Source organism: Phacochoerus africanus, chromosome 5 (genome assembly GCF_016906955.1).
Source record: "Phacochoerus africanus isolate WHEZ1 chromosome 5, ROS_Pafr_v1, whole genome shotgun sequence".
Lineage (NCBI taxonomy): Eukaryota > Metazoa > Chordata > Mammalia > Artiodactyla > Suidae > Phacochoerus > Phacochoerus africanus.
The window spans coordinates 51,701,805-51,722,981 of NC_062548.1; the positions used below are offsets into that span (position 1 = coordinate 51,701,805).

General features: G+C 48.1%; 1 protein-coding gene across 3 annotated transcripts in view; it reads right to left on the reverse strand.

The window, feature by feature from the left end:
- The window catches only part of LIMS1 (LIM zinc finger domain containing 1), a 93,896-nt gene that overhangs the window by 62,653 nt on the left and 10,066 nt on the right, over positions 1–21,177 (reverse strand). The window contains exon 1 of one of the 3 annotated variants that reach the window (XM_047781297.1): positions 915–1,094. The exons of the other annotated variants lie outside the window; for them this stretch is intronic. The gene's annotated coding sequence lies outside the window, so the exon portion shown is untranslated. Of the gene's footprint in view, positions 1–914; positions 1,095–21,177 lie in introns of those variants that run through there. 3 annotated transcript variants of the gene reach the window in all.

Here is a 21,177-nt window from a genome sequence, read left to right on the forward strand (position 1 = left end):
CTAGTTATGGTGTTTGTTCTCACCATGGCAAGGTGAAAGTTCACTAACCACAGTGTTTAACAGCACACATTTTTTGGTTTGTGTTAAGACACTCGACAGCACTGGAGTTAAAAATACATAATGTAATAAAATGCCAAAAAGCATTACTAAGGGCTTTTATAGACAAAGTCTCTGCAGGACCATAAACTCCACGGCACTAAACATTATCAACATTGTTAATATTTTCTGTCCAAACAGAGGCCTCCCTTCCTCACCCACTCTTGCTGTGAGACCCATACCACATATAAGGTAGCTTTTACACACATTCCATAATTAAATACACACCCACAGGAAGTAAGGACTGCACCACTGCCCTTTGCAGCAGGGAGCAAAGAGCTGTTAATTAGAAAGGCCAAAGGCAAGTACCAGACCTATTACTTGCATGTTTCGACAATGTCTTTGGGGTTTTGGTCTTTTTACGGCCACTCCAGTGGCACATGGAAGTTCCCAGGCTAGCGGTTGAATTGGAGCTATAGCTGCCAGCCTACACCACAGCCACAGCAACACCAGAGCTGAGCCGTGTCTGTGACCCACCCCACAGCTCAAGGCAACATCAGATCCTTAACCTACTAAGCGAGGCCAGTAGATAGCGTCCTCATGGATGCTAGTCAGATTTCTTTCCATTGAGCCACGAGACGGGAGCTCCTGGGGTTTGCTTTTGTTTTTATTTTATGGCCATACCCACTGCATATGGCAGTTCCTGAGCCAAAGACTGAATCCAAGCCACAGCTGTGGCAATGCCAGATCCTTTATTCCACTGAGCTGGGCTGGGGGTCTAACCCTCACCTCCACAGTGACCTAAGCCACTGCCGCTGGATTCTTACCCCACTTAGGCCCTCTGCACATACGGCCCCACTGGGCAAGGAAGTCCTTACCTGCTGCCTCCGCACTTCCACACCTCCTGATTCAACACAATCCTCTGTGCCCTTCTGTCCCTACTGTCACTTGCTTATCAGGGCTCCGGAGGCTGGTTTCTCATCACAGCAAATTATCTTCCAAACGTCTATTTCCTATACTGCCCAGAACTTCCTCATCTTAACTTCATGTCTGTTGCCTTGAACTATATTTAAGCTGATGAAACCAAGTGGAGGGTTTTTCCTGCAAGCATCAAGCCACGTGACCTGGTATTACATGAGAACCCACAGCTCTGAGGCAACAACACCCCATGTCACAACTCACACCCTGCTGGGTTGTTTCACAGACTTCACCAAGTCAAGGAATTCATGTTCGTTATTGGAAGCACTTGTAACATGTAGAGAGAGATTTAGAAAAAAGAGCAAGAACTGGTCAGCGTGGAAAGAGGTAAGCCCCTTTGGGTCTTGATGACACCTCACACCTGAACTGACAGAGCTCCTTTTAAGTTGTTCTGGAAGCTTTACCATGTTGGTGTCCACGGCTGGTCTTTATTTTATCTTCTTGGCAGCGTTGGGCCATGCAGGCCAAGAGCCACGGGTCCGAACAGTGGAAACAGTTCCTTCTGCCCCAGATGACCTGCTCAGGTGCCTCTGCAGCCCCCTCCCCTGTGGCCCCCGCCTCCTCCCCTATGCCCCCCTGCACTGCCACCCCCCACCGCAGCCCACTCCCCTTCCCTTGCAGCAACTCAAACCCAAGGGTGGGATGATGCCTGCCCAGTGCCCCTGTGTCCTCCCCGCAACCCCATCCTCCCCACGGCATTGCCCTCCCTTGGGCACACCCCCAGCCACGCAGGGCCCCCCCAGCATCCTGACCCCTGGTCTTCAGGTTGTCCACTTCTGCTCGTTTCAGCTCCTAGTCCCTCTGCCCACCTCACCTGCCACAGTCCAGATCCACGACTGCCCTGGGGTCTGTGGCTACAGCCTCCTTCCTGGGTTCTTTGCCCTAGCGGTGCCCGAAATCAGACCCTGAGACCCAGCCGGGGGGTCTCTAAGGAAGAGCTCTGCCCCCCACTGGGCACAGGGTCGGAGAGGCGGTGGTTTCACTTCCTGCTCAGAAAGGTGGTGCAGGAGCAGTTCCAGAACCTCCTAAGGCCCTGAGGAGGAACAGTGTTGGGGGCAGTTCCAGGACTTCCTAAGCTGCCCTGCCCCAGGAGAAGCTTCGGAAGCCAGCTAAGGAGGCAAAAGCACAGCAGCTAAAAGGAAGCCTTGTTCTTAAGAAGGAGATGCTTCTCTGTTACCCTGGAGCCTGACTGCCACACCGAAGGGCCTGATAAACCCTGCTGCTCCCTCAGGGTGGAGAGGGAGGGCCTGCAGGGGGTCAGCAGGGGTCAGACTCCTCCAGCAGGTGGAGCTTCGGCTCTGTGTCATCCTGGCCTCAGGCTAGGTGCCTGGTCGAAGGCCTGGCACTCCACCCAGCTGAGGCCTTGCTTCTGTTTCTGCTCCCTTCGCAGGGCAGGCCTCACGAGGGCAAAGTTGGGCTACAGGCCTTGCTCGGAGCACTTGCTGGATGCTCATGGATCTACCTGTAACAGTTCAACATCCTGACACACCTCTTCCTCTCTGCCTTTGAAAACCCTGGGGTAATTCCACGCAATCTGATTCCTCCAGTCTACCAAGTGCTACTAACCTCTCATCTTTATTTTATTTTATTTTATTTTATTTTATTTTATTTTATTTTATTTTATTTTATTTTATGGTTGCACCTGCGGCATGTGGAATTTTCTGGGGCTAGGGGTTGAATTAGAGCTGCAGCTGCCAGCCTACACCACAGCCACAGCAATTTGGGATCTGAGCTGTGTCTGTGACCTACACACAGCTCACAGCAACCCCGGATCCTTAACCCACTAAGCAAGGCCAGGGATTGAACACGCATCCTCATGGATGCTAGTCGGGTTCTTAACCCACTGAGCCACAATGGGAACTCCACCTTTCGATCTTTAGATACTCTTCTTACTGCCTTATTACAAGACACCTTTACCACCCAACAAGTTCATCACATCCACTCCTGTACACACGCTTTCCCTGGGTCTCTGCTCTATTTCACTTGAGGAAACATTAACTTACCAACCATCTCTCACTTAACAACAAAAAGCACAAAATCCTTTTCAACATATCTTAATCACTCTTAAAGGCTTTGAACTTTTAAATAGAATAAAAAAGAAATTAATACCACCTATGAGGGTAAAGGTTTTTTTTTTTGTCTTTTGTCTTTTTAAGGCCGCACCTGAGGCACATGGAGATTCCCAGGCTAGGGGTCGAATCAGAGCTACAGCTGCTGGCCTATACAACAGCCACAGCAATGCAGGATCCGAGCTGCATCAGAGACCTACACCACAGCTCACGGCAAGGCCAGATCCTTAACCCACTGAGCGAGGCCAAGGATTGAACCTGCATCCTCATGGATGCAAGTCAGGTTTGTCAACCACTGAGCCATGAAGGGAACTCCTATGAGGGTAAAGATTAAAGAAAAATCCCAAGCAAGCTTTGTGCTTCATTCAACTTACAAATCTCAGGGCATTCCTGGAAAACCTCAGTGTTTATTAAAACTATGTAAAACTACTCTGTGAACATACCTAAAACAGAAGTAGGTGCTATCCTCAGAGAGTTATAAAAACTTTTTTTCTTTTTTTTTTCACTTGTACCACAGTCCTGTGGATGTAAACTCTGCAACATCCAGCACCCAGAGCCCCATCCAGCTCCCCTGGTCCCATCCGGCCTCCCTGGCCCTAGCCAACTTCACATCTATGTGCCCCAAACCATGGAGATAACACAAAATGCCTACAAGCACCCAGTGGCTGCTTAGGAATTAGCTCTACCCCACTGAGAACTACTGACTGAAGGATTCCTGAGGCCATCAAGCTACCTAATGGCAAAAGCACTGATTAAGTATCTGGAGGATCCTCTGTTGCTGCTGGAAAGCTGACACCAGCATCAAGATCAGGCCCCCTTCCGCCCAAGCCCTCTGCTCTGGCTGCCGCTTCCCCACCAAGGGCAGGTGGACAAGTCTGACCTCAGCTCATCCCTCATCTCCTGAGGCAGGTGTAGAGCACATGTCCTGTGAATGTGACCCTCTGATTTCCTCTGTCCTGGTGGCACCTCTTTAGGGCTGGTTTTGGCCATAGACTCACAAGTTATCCAAACATCCCTCCACTCACGGTCACAAACACAGACTAAACAGCACCAGTGACTCAGGACTGACTTCTGGAACAGTCATCACAAACCTAAACATATGACTCTTCAGAGAAGAGAGTCAAGAGTGCCTCAGATGAAAGCGGTGCAGCAGGGCACGGCTGCACCTGCTCCCAGGAGCCCTGGCCTGACCCCATCAGGCGTGGAGGCGGGACGGTGAGGGGGAAGGGGAACCACGGACTCAGCGCAGAAAAGGCCCAGCGAACTGCAAGAGTGGCAGGCCTGCCAGGGGCGCCTGGGGCACGGGCAGCCAAGCACTTCTGCTCCAAGCGAAGTTGGGGCCAGGCTGCTGACTTCTGCTCCACATTGTTTGAAAAAAGGTTAGTTCTCATTCTAAAAGCACGTACTACGTCTGCAAATGTATAAAAAAAAAAAAAAAAACACAAAAAAACACCACTGCAGGTTTAAAGATCTCAACCCCCTGACCATGGAGGGGAAGTTACAAATGACAAACCAGTGAGGAAAACAGCAGTGTGTGGAGCCATCTAATGTGCCTGACAAGTCCAAGGTTGTCAGAGGCTGTCACCAAAGAAGCATCGCTCCAGCAGCTCACACATACCCCTGAAGTAATCAGAGTAACCCCCTTCCCTGAATTATTAAATGTTAACATTAAAAAAGGGAGGCATGGGAATGGGTGGGAGAGGGGGAGGAGGGGGCAATGAAAATAATCTGCATGACGCTGTGACAGTGGGTCTGTGTCACGGTCACTTCTCAAAACCCAGAGAACATATAGCACCAAGTGTAACCCTAAACCCAAGGTTTGGGGGGTCATGACCTTCGATGCAGGTTCATGGATTATAACAGAGGTACCACTCAGGTGGGGGATGCTGATAACAACAGGGGGCTGTGCCTGTGGGCACTGGAGGCTCATGAGACTCTCTGTACCCCCCTCAACTTTGCTCTGAACCCAAACATACTAAAGATAAAGTCTTTAAAAAATACTGTCGAGGCTGGAGTTCCTGTTGTGGCTCAACTAGTATCCATGAGGACTTGGGTTCAATCCCTGGCCCTATTCAGTGGGTTAAGGATCCAGAGTTGCTGTGAGTTGTGGTGTAGGTTGCAGACATGGCTCCGCTGTGGCTGTGGTGTAGGCCGGCAGCTGCAGCTCCGATTTGACCCCTAGCCTGGGAACTTACATATGCCACAGGTGCAGCCCTAAAAAAGACCAAAAAAAAATTTATATATATATATATATATATATATATATAAATAATATTAGCAAGGCTGTAAAAATCAAATGATAATCAGTCCCCAACTCAAGCATGAAAAATTTGAAGCCAATTCTATATTAAGTTTACAATTTTGCAATTTCCAGGAGTTATACCATACATATCATTAATAAAATCATGACCAACCCACAAAACCTTGCCAAAGTGTAGCTGGAACGGTGCAGCAGCAAGCAGCGGATGTGGAAACCAAGGGCTTAGGTTCAAATCTCTGCTGACGTTTGCTGGGGGTGATGGCCTTGAGCAAATTACGTAATGTCTCCAAGTCACATTTCTCACCTATGATACAGGTACAGGAACACTCGCCATGCAAGTTTCATGTGGCGTTCAAGTTCAAGTGAGGAGGTTACACCCAACAGTAATGAGTGACAACACTGCCCCCCCAAGCCCAATCCAGGCTGAGTGACAGGTGTTGGGGGGGGGGGGTGCTAGATCAGTGGCTAGGAGCACGGGCACAGGGTCTGTACAGAAGGCGGTCCTGGGCACTGACAGAATAGCCCCAGCAAGGGACCTCTCAGTACCAAGCACCAGGCCGTGGGAGTGGGAGAGCCTTACACAACCCTTAACTACAATGCACTGAAGCAAAAGCAATGCCAAAAGCTTTCCGAGCCTTTAATCATCTGTTCTCCTTTGAAAAGCCTTTCACTGATATTGTCTAGCTCTTCATGTTCCCAAGAGAAATTTCAGCCGCTTAAAAATGGAAATTCAGCCACAAAACTCAGGTAATTTTTTTGTGAAAAAAATAGGAAAAAAGATACTCAAAGCCTTGGAAAACATCCAGACCTAATCAAAAGCAAAATCCACAAAAAGAGCAGACTTCAACCCAATCCTTGACATGTGTAAACTGCACTCCCGAACAGATTTTCATTTTATCTGGATTCAGGCATCTTTTAAACCAAGAGCCTAGAAAGCGAATAAAGACTTTAAAGCATAATAAAAAAAGCTAAATTTGAGTTCAAACCCAGATCAGCCACTTCAGTGAGTTCCTCTGAAGCCTCTGGGACCCTCATATCACCACTGGCTTTCCAGGGCGGAGGGCTGGATCACTCCTCAGCCCTTCAGGTCGTTGTTCAGAAAACACAGCAGTGAAATCTTCTCCGATGCCCCCTCCACTTGAATGAGCAATGTCCACCTCCTGTCCCCTAGACCTTCCTCATCTTTCTGCTGTATTCCCAGGCACTAGGACATACCTGGCCCATGGTGAGGTTTTAGACACATTTAACTGAATACGTGATTCAAGTGAATTCATCCACCACCTACTTTGTAGGGTTGTTTTAAGGTTTACGTAGAAATAAAAAATAAAAATGCATTTGCCAAGGTGGAATTGTGAAGAAACAGAAAAAATGAACTAGTAAGTTGATTGACTCAGTAATCAAACCCTCCTCAAACCAGGACCAGACAGCAACACTTGTGAATTCTACCAAACATCTAAAGAAGAATTAACACCAATGACTCTCAAATTCTTTCAAAAATTAAGAGGAGGGAACACTTCCAAACTCATTCTAGGAGGCCAGCATTACCCTGATACCAAAGTCAGACAAGGATACCAAAAGGAAAGAAAATTATAAGCCAGTATCCCTGATGGACATAGATGCAAAAATCCTCAACAAAATACTAGCAAACTGAATTCAACAATAGGATATGGAAGTTTCCGTCGTGGCTCAGTGGTTGACAAACCTGACTAGGAACCATGAGGTTGCAGGTTCAATCCCTGGCCTCGCACAGTGGGTTAAGGATCCAGTGTTGCGGTGAGCTGCAGTGTACGTCGCAGACAAGGCTGGGATCCCGAGTTGCTGTGGCTGTGGCTGTGGCCAGCAGCTGCAGCTCCGATTTGACCCCTAGCCTGTGGCCCCATATGCCACAGATGTGGCCCTAAAAAGACAAAAAAAAAAAAAAACAAGAAAAAACAATAGGATAGAAGGCGCATACACTGTGATTGAGCAGGATTTTATTCCAGGGATGCAAGGATGGTTCAATACCAGCAAATCAGTCAATGTGATGTAACACTTTAACACAATGGAAAATAAAAATCAAATGACCATCTCAACAGATGTAGGAAAGCATCTGAGAAAACTCAACATCAATTCATAAAAAATAAAAAAAATAAAAAACCCTCTCAGAGTTCCTGTTGTGGCTCAGTGGAAATGAATCTGAGGACACAGCTTTGATCTCTGGCCTCAATCAATGAGTTAAGGATCCAGTGTTGCAGTGAGCTTTGGTGTAGGCTGCAGACTCGGCTTGGATCCCATGTTGCTGTGGCTGTGGTATCGGCCAGCAGCTGTAGCTCCAATTCAACCCCTAGCCTGGGAACCTCCATATGCTGTGGGTGTGGCCCTAAAAAAAAAAAAAGCTTCAGCCTTCACTGCAATTTGGGAAGCACTGGCCAAACATGCCGGCTGTGGCACTGGGAGCTGCAGAGACCCAGCAAAACTAATTCACACTACACATTTGGAATGTGCCTGGTTCCAGACCCAGAGAAAAAGGATAAAGGGTAGGCGGGGACGCAGGCTCAGCCAGGAGCTGCCTCAGGGGTCTAGGAGGTTCCAGAACATAAGAGGATTCCCCAAGACAAGGCTTTTCTATGACTCCAATAGCAGAAGAGTCAGAGAAGGGGGTGAGAGTGGGGACAAAAGGGGCTTTGGGTGACGGTCCGCTCAGTACCACTCTGACCATGGTGATGACATCATGCATGATGCTCAGGACGGGCGGCTCACTGGGCCAGTTACATCTCAATAAGCACAGAGGAGAAACCTAAGACTCTGGGGATGTGGACAGAGTTAGGCTGGGACGTCCACCCCACAATGAAAAGGCCATGGCCCCTCAAATCCTTGTCTCCAGGGGCTCTTGGCACACTGCCATGGCCCCACAGCACCCATCGCATGTGGTCTGTGTTTCATTACAGTTTTGTAACTACTGTGCTAAATTCATATTTTCCAGGAGAACTTCACCCTTTACCCACCTTTTTTTTTAAAAACATAAGGGTCAGTGGTTCCTAGCTGGCAGGCAGGCTGTTAGTCGAATCTGGCCGAGCTCAAGAAGGAGAGACAGCTCCCAGTGAAAGAGACACCCCTGTAGGACGGTCTCTGCCCCCGCAGCCCCAGTGCCTCCCACATGAGGCCTTCAAGCCTATGCCTCTCTACACACACCTCATCACATAGGATTCTGTGCTAAATGCTCAAGACCTAAAGGTGAGAATAGTCCAAGAGAGAATGGATGAAAAGCTTAAGATTCACTGTCTAGGAGTTCCTGCCACAGGCAGTGGGTTAAGAATCAGACTGCAGCGTCTCAGGTCCCTGCAGAAGCTCGGGACAGATGCATAGCATTTAAGTCCTTCACAATGAATAACACACAAAAACACTTAACACTCACTGCAGAAAAGAAAGGGATAAAAATACAAACCTGGTTTCCATAACCCCTTTCATAGCCCAGAAATTTTAGCAACTCTGAAGTGTTTAGTAACTTTGAGAAATGTTAGCATATAACTAAATACATATACACACCCAACAAGATACAGACACCTCTCTTCCAGCTGGCTACTCAGAGCTCCCATGGACCAGCTCTCCTGGGAAGCTCGCGGGCTCTGGGTGGCCCAAGGCCAACACTCCAGCTGCAGGAAGAGTGGCTCTGTGCCTCCCCCGCCCCCACCCCCCACCACAGGCCTGGGTACCTTCACTCAGTCCCTCTCCCCAGGGTCCACTGCTGGTGCTGGTGCTGCTGTCCTGCAGGGTGCGTCCTCACCAAACTTCCCCGCTCCCCACCACCTCCAGGACACCCATATCCCCCTGAGAGGCTGTGAGTCAAGCCTTGGGACACAGAAATACGGCCTCTTTGAGTCACTGGCTCTGCTTCTCTTTTGTGTCTGTTTGCTTCAGGGCCTCGTTAGTTTGCCATTAAGGTTTCCTCCCTCTTCCTCCCCTCCCCACCAACCTGCCAGCAACTTCTGGATTCCAGACACCCTGGGTTTCTTCAGGGGCCAGAGAGAATACTGTATTACTGTAATGTCTGACTTACTTTTCTCCAAACAAATATAAAAACAATAGCTGAATTCTGTCTCCATAATTCTTAAAACATAAAGCAAAGATTTAACGAACCCTTTCTCCATTTATGCACTGCTCAATGAGCTAGCATTATTTTTCCCCCAAGTAATTATCCCCTCTCTTATCATTCTCTCTCCCCTACCCTTAAAAACAGTAAGATGGGGCGGGGGGAATCTCTTAACAAATAATGTTGGGAAAACTGGATATCCATGTGCAAAAAGATGAAGTTGGGCCCTTACCTAGAACTATATACAAATATTAACTCAAAATGAGTCAAAGACCTAAAAAGCAAGACCCAAAACTCCCCATCTCCAAGAAGAAAATGAGGGGAAAAGCTGCATGATGGTGGACTGGGCCCTGGTTCCTTCAATGTGGCACCAAAGCACAGGCACTAAAGCAAAATAGATCAATGTGACTACATCAAACTTAAAATCTGTGCATCAAAGGAGACAATTAGGATAAAAAGTCAACCTATGGAATGGGAGAATACATAGGGGTTAATATTCAGAATAAATAAAGAGCTACAATTTAACAACAAGAAGATCAAATAGCCCAACCAAAAAATAAGCAAAAGACTTAGAAGAGACATTTCTCCAAAGAAGACATACGGATGGCCGAGAGACACATGAGAAGATGTTTAATATCACTACTCACCAAAGAAAGGCAGATCAAAACCACAAAACTGTTCCCAGAGCCCCTAGGATGGCTATACCAGAACAAACAAAACCAAAATCAAACACCAAATGCCAGGTGTTGGTGGGGATGTAGAGAAGCCCGCAGCCTTGTGCACTGTGGGTGGGATCGTAAATGGTGCAACTGCTATGGAAAATGTATGGCAGTTCCTCAAAAAATTAAAAACAGAACTTCCTGTCCTGGCTCGGTGGAAACAATCTGACTAGCATCCATGAGGACGCAGGTTCAATCTCTGGCCTCACTCAGTGGGTTAAGGATCTGGCATTGCCGTGAGCTGTGGTGTAGGTTGCAGACATGGCTCGGATCTGGTGTTGCTGTGGCTGTGGTGTAGGCCGGCGGCTACAACTCTGATTCGACCCCTGGCCTGAGAATCTTCATATGTCGGCCCTAAAAAGACAAACAAACAAACAAAACAGAACTACCAAATGATCCATCAATCCCACTTCTAGGTACCCATCCAGGAGCTCTGGAAGCAGGCTCTCAAAGAGATATCTGAGCACCCATGTTCACAGCAGCATTATTCACAGGAGCTGAGAGGTGAAAGAAACACAAACGTCTACTGACAGATGACAGATATAAAACACCCCTACCCCTCCAGGGGACACCAGGCAGCCCTGAAAGTGAGGAAACGACCACAGGCTTCAACGTGGACGAACCCTGAGGACCTCATGTGGAGAGAAGTGGTCCGTCACAAGCGGACAAGCTCTGTACAAGCACACTGACAGGAGGAGAGGCGTCTCAAGCAGTGAGAGCCACAGACAGAGGACGCAAAATCCTGGGGGCCGGGGGAGGGGGGAGGGGGCGCTGCCGTTTGATGGGGACAGAGTTCCAGTCCCAAGAGATGAAAAAGCTCCGGAGATCTGTTCACAACGATGTAAATATACTTACCACTACTGAACTATCCACTTAAAAATGGTTAGGATGGTCAATTTCATAGTAGGTATTTGTATTAACATTTTTAAAAAACACCATGATATTTGGGAAAGAGCATGAGTTTGAGTCTCACGGACCCATGCTGGAGCCCATTCCTGGGTGGCCAGGGCCAGAGCCAGTACCCTCATCTATATAAACAAGGGTATAAATAATACATATCTTAAGACGCGGATCTGAAGACCAGAAAACTGCTGACCCAGGACAGAACCGCACCCCAGCATCACCAGCAAAGCGGCACCTCAAGATAATGGCCCACTAAGTCAGGTACTGCACTGGTCAAGGCGCCTGCAACCCACATTTAATCCTGGCAGGAAGTGGGGTGGGCAGGACTTAAGCCCCGCTTTGTGCAAGCAGAGAAGAGGCCTGACTTGCCCCGGCCCCACAGGAAGGGACAGAGCCCCAGTAAACCCTTAGTTCACCTGCACAGGAGACAGAGCTGGCAACACAGAAACAAAACAGCCCGCAAGAAACACACAGGGTGTAAGTAACGTGTAAAACAGGCCATGAGGATAATGTCCCAAAGGCCACCTCAACGATCAGAGAGGATTAAGAAAAAAATGTTCACGTTCACAATTTACATTTCCAAAGATTGGTTTAAAAGGTCATCTAAGCTCCTACTGTTGTGGTTCAGCGGGTTAAGAACCTAGCACAGTGTCTGTGAGGATGTGCGTTTAATCCCTGGCCTCGCTCAGTGAGTGAAGGGTCCTCTGTGGCTGTGGCGAAGCCCAGCAGCTACAGCTCAGATTCCACCCCTAGCCTGGAAACTTGCATATGCTGCAGATGTGGCCCTAAAGAGGAAAAAATTAAAAATAAAAATAAAAAAGGTCATCTAATCTCAGGCTTATCTTTTGACAAGTTCACTCCCTCCCTAAACATCCATTTTAATATCCAGCCACCTTTCAAGACAATTTTAATTCTATCTCATGATGCAGTTTAAGTCAGTGGCCTTCTTCTTTCTCCAACTAAGAAAAAGGCAAGTTAACACCCTCTGTGATCCAAGATGATGAAATGACGCGTCAACGGTGTTTTAGCAGAGACCTCCCTTCCCACTGGCTGATGCAGCATCCTCTTAGTCACCTTGCCAGAAACCGCATCACCTTGGCCGAGCCCCAGTGATGGCATCACTGTTACATGGCTCTGTGGAGGGACATGGCCTAGGCACCCCGTGGAAAGGTGCCACCTGCTCTACCAGCCCCCAGTGAAGAGGCTGAGTTGGAAGGGGCATTTGAGAGCCAGCCAATTAGGGAACAGCTCAGGGTGTGGAGCAGGTGGGCGCGGCCTAGCCCAGCACTCACCTCCTGCAGCTCTGCCCTGTCCCTCCCGTGGCCCAGGGTGTCTGGCTGCAGCCCCACAGGCCCATCTGGATGAGGGCAGCCAGGTCCCTCTGCCACACTGACCCACGCCTCCTCCTGGGGTGCGGCCCAGGCCCACAGCTGCCCTGAGATCAGCCTCACCCATCACCCCCCAACCGCCAAGCATCTGAACTGGTCACAGCAGGGGACACAGTCCATCAACTCACGAAAACATTATAAAAGTATGCACATGTGTGCTCACACACACACACACACACACACACACACACACACACGCTGAAGGGGGCTCCAGATCCCACAGCAACCGTTATCACAGAATAAGACCCACTTCACAGAGGTTGTATTTGAGGGTAGAGGTCATAGGATGCTTTTAAAAGTCAAGAAAAACTTATTTTAAATGTGAAAAACGGGATCCCTTCTCAGAGGTTAGATTTCCACATTTCGTGATACTGAAATGCTTTCTAAGGAGATACAAAGTCAATACTATGTTGCAAAATTAAAGTAATCATTTTGGAAGTTATTAATAGTCGATTAGGGGAGTTTCTGTCCTGGCTCAGTGGTTAACGATCCCAACTAGTATCCATGAGGATGCAGGTTTGTATCCCTGGCCTCACTCAGTGGGTTAAGGATCTGGCATGAGCTGTGGTGAAGGTCACAGATGTGGCTCAGATCTGGAGTTGCTGTGGCTCTGGTGTAGGCCAGCAGCTGCAGCTCCAATTCAACCCCTAACCTGGGAACTTCCATACACCGAGGGTGTGGCCCTAAAAAGACAAAAAAACAAACAAACAAACCAAAAAAAGTTTTATTTTTTTACTCCTTATAGAACAGAAGCAATTATCAATAACAGCTAATTGAAATCAACTCATATTTACAGACCAAGAAATCAAGAGAAGCTTCTTTGACTACATGCAATGAGCTACCTGGTTACTTTCAGGACACTTAAAAGGCTGTTGAGGACACTTAAAAACTCTGACACCAATGGGCATCCTCATCCTGTAGGCTGGAGCCCCAATGCCTCAGAGTCAGAGTCCCTCTGGCTCCCCACTCCCCAGGCTTCTGGACAGGGTCACCCGCAGACTCGAGCTGACCCACTGCAAAGGTGCCTAAGTCACTCTGCACAGAACAGTTTCAAAGAAGAGCCGTGAGCTCAACCATTCCCAACTAGTATCCATGAGGATGCAGGTTTGATCCCTGGGCAGGGACCAAGTGCCGCGTCAGGCATCCCGGCAGGGCTTCTGCGGTGTTATTTTCCTGCTGTTAAGTGTGTGCTTAAAAGTTTTATCACAGCTGATGTATAAAGGATATTAGCCTCCAGACATTCTGCAGACTAAGCCAAACTGACTAAGTCACATTAAAAAAAAAATGAGAAATGCCATAACCACAGGGGCACTGAGCATTATAAAAACATGTGCTCTGCTGGGCTGACAGAATGGATCTGTGATCACCTAGTCGGTGTGAGACACTGCAACAAGAATTTCCACAATGGAGTTCCTGTCATGGCTCAGTGGTTAACGAATCCAACTAGGAACCATGAGGTTGCGGGTTCGATCCCTGGCCTTGCTCAGTGGGTTAAGGATCCGGCGTTGCCGTGAGCTGTGGCATAGGTCGCAGATGTGGCTCGGATCTGGCGTTGCTGTGGCGCTGGTGTAGGCTGATGGCTACAGCTCCGATTCGACCCCTAGCCTGGGAACCTCCACATGCCATGGGTACGGCCCTAGAAAAGAGAGAAAGACAAAAAAAAAAAAAAGAAAAAAAAAGAATTCCCATAGTGACTTTCTTTCTACTCCTGTACTTCTAACTCTATAGCTATCTAATAGTCCATGGTTATTTCTCTTTGCTGGAAAGTCTTAACAGAACACTAACAGAGACAGAGAGATAGAGAGAGAGAGACAAACACACAGATAGATAGTTTCATTCTTTTATTCATTTTGGCCATGCTGGTGTCATGTGGAAGTTCCCGGGCCAAATGCCACTGCAGTGACAGCACCAGGTCCTTAACATGTTGAGCCACCAGGGAGCTCCTTTATGTCATTAAGCACTAAACCCTTGGTTTTCCATGGTTCATAAGACATCGTGCTTATTGGGAGAACTACATCAACTCTTTCTCAAACACACACAATGCTGGATACCTTGATGTAAACAATTTCACAAAGCATTTTACACTTCAAACTTTGAAACTTTTTAACTCACAAAAACTATCGAGTCTCTAATTTTATTTATTTATTTATTTATTTTTATCTTTTCAGGGCTGCATCCACAGCATATGGAAGTTCCCAGGCTAGGGGTCAAATCGGAGCTGTAGCTGCTGGCCTACACCACAGCCACAGCAATGCGGAATCCCCCAAGCCACATCTGCGACCTACACCACAGCTCATGGCAACACTGGATCCTTAACACAGTGAGCGGGGCCAGGGATTGAACCTGTGTCCTCGTGGATACTAGTTGGGTTTGTTAACCACTGAGCCATGATGGGAACTCCCCTAAAGAAATATTCAAAAGAATTCAGGAGGTCCCTGCTGGCTCAGCAGGTTAAGGATTCGGCATTGTCATTGTAGCAGCTTGGGTTCAATCCCTAGGCCCTGGAAATTTCTCATGCCGTAGGGGCAGCTAAAAAGAAAAAGAGAATTCAAAGCAGGAATTCAAACAGATATCTGCACCCCCAGTTCACAAAGGCATTACTCATAAAGGTCAAAGGTGGATACAAACAAAGTGTCCAAGACAGGTAAGTGCATAAACAAAAGGTAGTCTCCATACACTGGAATGTAATTCAGCTATAAAAGGAGTGAAATTCTGACACCTGCTACAGCAAGCAAACCTTGAGGACATTGTGCCAAGCAAATAAGCCAGTCACTGAAAGACAAACACTGTAGGATTCTGCTTACATGAGGTCCCCAGGGCCGTCAGATTGTGGAGACAGAAAATGGAACAGAGATGCCGGCAGCTGGAGGCAGGGGCAATGGGATTTGGTGTTTAGTTTAACAGGGACAGAGTTTGTTCAGGACGATAAGAAAAAAAGGTTCTGCAAAGAGTGGTGATGGCCGCAGGCATTGTTTTTGTTTGGGCGTTTCTTTAGTTGAAGTGTTATTGACATACAACATTATTTCAGCATCAGGTTTACAACATAATGATTTGATATGTCACACCGAGAAATGATCTCCACAATAAACCCAGCTCCCATCCGTCATCACACAAAGGACTTCCGTGTGATGAAGACATTGAGATTTACTCTCTTAGCAATGTTCAAATATCAGAACAGCATCATTAACTAGAGTTGCCATGGATACCACACCCCCCAGCACTTACTTATCTTATAATTAGAAGTTCTCATCCCTTCACCCATTTTGCTCACCCACCCCCTTCACCTCTGGCAACCACCAATGTGTTCTCTATATTGGTGAGTTTTGTTTTGTTGGTTCATTTGTGTTTTGGTTTTTTTAGATTCCACATAAAATGATAACATACAGTATCTGTCCTTCTCCATCTGACTTACTGTACTTTGAGTAACACCCTCTAGACCCATCCATGTTGTCGCAAATGATTTCATTCTTTTTTATGGCTGAGTAGTATTCCAGTGTGTATATGCACCTTGCCTTTATCTTTTCATCCATCAATGGGCACCTAGGTTGTTAGTGCCCTTTCCTCTTGGCGTAAAGAGTTCCCTTTGACCTTTCGTACAAGGTTGGTTTGGTGGTGATGAACTCTTTCATCTCCTGCCTGCCTGGAAAACACTTTCTCTTTCCATCTCTCCTTCAGGTCTGAATGATAACCTTGCTGAGCAGAGAATTCTTGGTTGGAAGAGCTTTCCTTTCATCACTTCAAATATGCCAGGCAACTCCCTCCTGGCCTACAGGTTCCTTCATTCTTTTGTTCTTTCGCTCTTTCTTTCTCTCCCTGCCCTTTCTTTTTCTTTTTGGGGCCGCACCTGCAGCTTATGGAAGTTCCCAGGCTAGGGGTCAAATCAGAGCTGCAACTGCCGGCCTACACCACAGCCAAAGTAACTCTGGATCTGAGCCATGTCTGCAACCTACACCACATCAAGGGGCAAGACCAGATCCTTAACCCACTGAGTGAGGTCAGGGATCAAACCCGCATCCTCATGGACACTATTTCAGGTTCTTAACCTGCTGAGCCCACAATGGGAACTCCACCTATAAGGTTTCTGCTGAAAAAACCTGATGACCTTAACAGTAATGAACCGTGCATTTAAAATGGTTAAATCAGGAGTTCCCACTGTAGTGCAACAAGATCAGCAACGTTTCTGCACAGCCAGGACACATGTTCGATTCCCAGCCTGGTGCAGTGGGCTAAGGATCTGGTGTTGCCACAGCTGCAGCATAGGCCACAACTGTGCCTCAGATATGATCCCTGGCCTGGGAACTCTATATGCCACAAGGTGGCCAAAAAAGAAAAAACAAACCTATACTAAACAAAAAAATATGGTTAAATGGTAAATTTTGCATTATGTACAATTTAGGACCTGAACACCACCACCAAACAATTAAAAATGAGAATAAACTAGCAGAAAAAGAAGTCAAGTTTTCAAAACGTTTCCACCTCTGCCATTTCATTACTACTCTTTTCATCTTACAAATGAGAAACTGTGGTCCCAACACCAAGTCAGGGCAAAGCCTGGATTCGCTTCCCAGGCGGTGGGCCCCGAGGTCCAGCACTTACCCACTTCAGGAGCCCCTTCCCACCCCATACTTCCTTCTCTCAAACCTCTCCTCTCTCCACCAGCCTCCATCTGAACAATTTAATGATCACCATGCAATAAAAAGTATTATTCATAAGACTAGGAGAAAAAACCTGCTACCATCGGAAAAAGTAGGTATTTTATGGAGAATCAGCACAGACAACACATGTGTGTCCTGCCCCCACTTTCAGGTCTGGATACACTAGGAGGCTTTCAGATGCAAGGAACCAAAAGCGGCCAAAGTGCAACAGGCGTAAATCACGAGAAATTTATCATACAACTGGGAGATTAGGGGAGGGAGGGACCCAGGCCTGGGACAGATCAGCAGCTCACAAATCCAGGTTCCTCTCATCCTCTGCTCTGACAACTCCATGCCAGAGTCTCCTCTAGGGTGATCCCCTCATGATCATAAGATGGCTGCATGGGAATGAGGGCTGCCATTTCATCATCTGAAGATTCATTACTACCATTATTACAAAGGGCCCACTTCATTATTTTTTTCCTCTCCTGCTGGATGTGGGAGAAAATGTTACCCACATAAGAGAGTAAATCAGAGTTCCCAACATGGCTCAGTGGTAATGAGCCCAACTAGTATCCACAAAGATGCAGGTTCAATCCCTGGCCTCGCTCAGTGGCTTAAGGGTCCAGCATTGCCATGAGCTATGGTTCAGGTTGCAGACACGGCTCGGATCCCAAGTTGCTGTGGCTGTGATGTAAGCCTGCAGCTGCTGCTCTGATTTGACCCCTAGCCTGGGAACCTCCATATGATTTGGATGCAGCCCTAAAACAAATAAACAAACAAAAAAAGAGAGAACAAGAGATCCCGTCATGGCACAATGGTTAACGAATCCGACTAGGAGCCATGAGGTTGCACGTTTGATCCCTGGCCTTGCTCAGTGGGTTAACAATCCAGTGTTGCCTGCCGTGAGCTGTGGTGTAGGTCGAAGACACGACTCGGACCCCGAGTTGCTGTGACTGCTATGACTCTGGTGTAGGCTGGTAGCTACAGTTCCGATTAGACCCCTAGCCTGGGAACCTCCACATGCTGCGGGAGCGGCCCTAGAAAAGACAAAAAAAAAAAAAACAGAGAGAGAGAGTACATTGTTCCTGATGCCTAGGTCACATGAGTCCCTGGGCCACCAACAGTCCCTGAGTGAAAAGCAGACCCCAATTAGCTCAGAAAGGATAGGTTCAAGTGGCTGTTTAGGGGTAAGGGGGAGACAACTAAAAAAAAAAAATCTGCATTTGAGTGATGAAGCAAAACACAGGAAATGGATGCTGAGAGGTAAGCAGCAATGCCCACTGTGCAGTCTCTTTTGTTTTTAAATGTCTGCACCCTGGCATATGGAAGTTCCTGGGCCAGGAATGGAAGCCAAGCCGCAGCTGCAACCTACACCACAGCCGCATCAACACAGATCCTTAACTTGCGCCACAGTGGGAACTACCTTTTTTTTTTTTTTTTTTTTGGCTGCATGGTGCAGTGGCTTGATGTGGGATCTCAATTCCCAGACTAGGGATTGAACCCAGGCTGCAGTGGTGAAAGCACCAAGTCCTAGCCACTAGGCCACCAGGGAGCTCCCCTGAGGTGCTCATTCAGCAGGGAGGTGGGGGGGGGCAGCTCAAGGGTGATGCTGAGGCTGCAGGCCCTGGGGCAGGCGCTTCCCCACAGCACCTTGGCCTTCACCTGGTGCACCTGTCATTCTGGCTCCTCCCAGCACTCTTGGTTGCACAGTCTCCTGGGCATCCAGAAACCAGAAGCTTTTTGCAGAAAAGACTTGGCGGGAGAATCAGCGGTAATGAATCCACTGTGAACTCCAGCTCTAAAGACAGGACCTCAAGTCCCTGCATCTGTCACCCATCTGCTGACAGTGTCGACCTGAGTGCAAATGAAGGTAGATTTCCTCCAGCAACAAAGGACTGAAGGAAGGGGTGACGTCCTTGGGAATCAAGGTACAAGCCTGCAGCAGAGGAGCCATGCACTGTGACATTCCCAAGAGGACAAGCACAAAGTCACAAGTGGCCATGCAGGAATGGAGCAGCCCCGTCTTGGGACTTTCTGCTGGATCCCAGGACTACCTTCCAACGCTATGGGGACAAGGAAATGGCAGCAGAGAGAAGCCCTTTCAGTGTCACTGTCATTCAGGGTCTCCCTGGAGTGGAAGGGGCCAACCCCGGCTTGCTCATGTTCCAGAGACCCCCGCCTATTCAGACAAGTGACAGGACCAGGGCCACCTCCAGCTACAGTGACCGGCCAGCAAGCCCGCGGTGGCAGCTCCTGGAAGACTGGCCTGCAGTCTGGAATCTCCTGGTTCTTCACAGTAACAAGCCTCAGCAGGGACATTTACGGGAGCGTTCTTTGTTTGCCTTTTTGTCTTTTTTTAGGGCCACACCTGTGGCACATGGAGGTTCCCAGGCAAGGGGTTGAATCGGAGCTGCAGCTGCCAGCCAACACCACAGCCACAGCAACACAGGATCCGAGCCGCATCTGCAACCTACACCACAGCTCATGGCAATGCCAGATCCTTAACCCACTGAGCAAAATGAGGGATCAAACCCGAAACCTCCTGGTTCCTAGTTGGATTCGTTTCCACTGAGCCACGACAGGAACTCCTACAGGAGCATTCTTGTCTCTGAGCATGGAGAACGCCTCACTGTGCCCTTTCTAAGGGCCCAAACCACCCTCCTTCATACTGAAAGAGGCCCTGAGAGCTCCTGGTCCCTTCAGCTCTGCCCTTCAGGCTGACATGGGGCCCTCAGCCTGTGCCACAGGAAGCTCAGGCCAGACACCATCTCCAGCAGAGCCTCCATCACCATGACCCCCACTTAATCCTTCCACAAGCCAGCCACCATCCTCGCCAGCCCTCTGAGTTTTAAGGAACAGTTAGTTAACACTGGCCATGTCCTTCAGCCATGGAGCCATGATCCAGAAAAGAAGCCAAAGTTAAGGACAGTGAGCCTAGGAGGGGAAGAATTCTCCCCTCATAGGACTTAACTGAGCCAGCGAACCTGGGCAGAGAAACAGGAAATCTTGGAACCCGAGGCTGCATTGATGAGGCCTGGAAAAGCCATGGGCCTTTCTCTCGCAGGAGGATGAAGCTCACATGAACTGAACCTCTAATGCAGCTTCCCATTTAGCAGCTGAACAGCACCAGAGTGATTCCTGATGCTCTGAGACCAGGTCCCCTCCCATTAAACCTGATTTACAGAGTTCCTATCATGGCTCAGCAGAAATGAACCTGACTAGCATCCATGGGGATGCAGGTTCCATCCCTGGCCTTGCTGAGTGGGTTAGGGATCCGGCATTGCCGTGAGCTGTGATATAGGTGAAAGATGAGGCTCAGATCTCGTATTGCTATGGCTGTGGTGTGGGCTGGCAGCTACAGCTCCAATTTGATCCCTAGCCTGGGAACCTCCATATGCCATGGGTGCAGCCCTTAAAAAAAAAAAGAAAAGAAAACCTGATTTATTTTTTGGCTCGATAAGGCCATGACACAGAGGTCTCGGGGGAATAATTTTCATTTTTCCTCAATCCCCCTCTATGCTTCCCAAGCAGGAATTCATTTTTAAGACCACATTCCTGAGATAAGCACTGCAACTTCTTTGATGTCACAGACACACAGGTGCACCTCGGAGATGGTGTGGGCTCAGGTCCAGACACCCCAACCAAGTGAGCAGTGCAATAAAGCAAGTCACGTGAGTTTTGTGGTTTTCCAGTGCATAGTCACACTGCCTATTAAGTGTGTTAGGTCTAAAGAGATAACATAATTTAAAAACACTTCATTGCTAGAAAATGTTAACCATCAACTGAGCCTTCAGTGAGCAGTAATATTTTTCCAATAGAAACACCAAAAATCCCTGAGGACAGCTCACCAGAATAATAACTATGAAAAAGTTTGACATCTTGTGAGAATGACCAAAATGTGACACAGAGAAATGAAGTGAACAAATGCAGTTGGAAAAATGGTGCAGACACACTTGCTTGAGACAGAGCTGCCCCAGGTCTGCAACTTCTAAGTGATGCTGGATCTGCAGAGAGGCAGTCGGGGGAGGAGTCCCTCTGTCCCTCTGTCCTTGAGGGGACTGGGTCCAGGACCCCCATGGAGACCACATTCCATAGATGCTTGCATCTCTCACATTAAA